The sequence below is a fragment of the Octopus bimaculoides genome, chromosome 22 (assembly GCF_001194135.2).
Source record: "Octopus bimaculoides isolate UCB-OBI-ISO-001 chromosome 22, ASM119413v2, whole genome shotgun sequence".
NCBI classification, from domain to species: Eukaryota; Metazoa; Mollusca; class Cephalopoda; order Octopoda; family Octopodidae; genus Octopus; species Octopus bimaculoides.
In genome coordinates this window covers 29,722,102-29,723,510 of record NC_069002.1, presented here as the reverse complement: position 1 = coordinate 29,723,510, position 1,409 = coordinate 29,722,102, and the positions used below count along the sequence as shown (strand labels likewise).

The 1,409-nt window shown below is 31.4% G+C and overlaps 1 protein-coding gene across 1 annotated transcript in view; it reads right to left on the bottom strand.

Annotated features, from left to right (window-relative positions):
• Nucleotides 1-1,409, bottom strand: part of LOC128250527 (receptor-type guanylate cyclase Gyc76C-like) — a 272,689-nt gene that overhangs the window by 59,580 nt on the left and 211,700 nt on the right. The window lies entirely within an intron of this gene.

Here is a 1,409-nt window from a genome sequence, read left to right as displayed (position 1 = left end):
ATATATATATATATATATATATATATATAACATATATATACATACACACACACATATTTTGGGGAGAGGTCGAAACGCAGCCATTTTTAACGAACCTTAATTCCATGGTATCCACAGAGTTTCAAATAGTATTTTAAATACAATATATGAAAATTAGGGTTATGCGATCCCCGCTACCCCTCGCATACATCCCACCGCAATTAGATACTCTAATTTTCTATATTAATCATATAATCTCTAGCACATATATCCTAAATTGCTTATGGATATGAAGCATTTGATCATATTTCAATGCAGAAACCTTGTTTAAGACATGTGATGAGTAAAAATAGAAGAAAACATTGAGATGCAAGACACTTGGTAGGTAGGTACCCCTCCAACATGGTAACATTACAACTTTTCAATTTGTGATAAATGAATTTTTTCTAAGAAAATGTATACATTTGTTAAATGATTTTCTTTTGTTTTTCAGATTATTTCGGAGCTAAACTGTATTATAATTTTACAAAAATACTTACATAGATTTAAGCTGTAATAATTGAAGCATATAAAACTATATAATGCAGCTAGAAGTAAAAGAACCATAATTCAGCATTTCGATTTCCTGCAGAATTTCCTATAGCGATGACCCCCATTCAATACCTTCCGACATTATTTATTCATAAGAAAACGTGAAGAACAGATATCAAAAACTTCACTCACAACAAAAGAATGTTACCGGATTGCTGCTGCAGATGTGCAAAGAATATGGGACAATTGTTTTCTTTTCTTTATATAGGGTTTGAGAGAATAGCTCTAAACATTGAGAGATTAATTGAATCTACTCATACATTAAACAAAATACCTATCAAACAAAGAGGAGATAGTTTTGATAAGAAATTAGAGTAGTTCAATGAAGTGTTTGATATATGCACTTGCACGTGTTATGAGAAACAAATAAAAAGATCGGACTGACATAGCCAATACCTTTTCCTTGTCATAGCCAAGGAATCGAGCAAGCTGTCAATTTAGTGACAACAGCTTCTAAAGTCAGAGTAGGCTACGAAAATAGGCACAAATTCATATCAAATGTACAGAAATCAAGACGAAGTTTACCTCAATTCACCCGGAAAAGACAACGGTCATTTAATTAAACGGTAAATATTAAATTATTACAAATCACAATGTTTCTACGCAAACACCCGATTGCCAGAGGACATTGATTTCCATCTCTACAGTTACATTATTTTACCATATTATTTCCAGCTAGATTACAGTTTGTATTATTTTTGTTATATCTTAGTTGTTAGAGGTATCATTGTTATTGTACTTATATTCATTGTGTTCATTCCTGTTATCAACAACGATGGCACTTACACCATTCACGTAATTATCATATACATGTATATATGTGTGCGTGTATGCATATA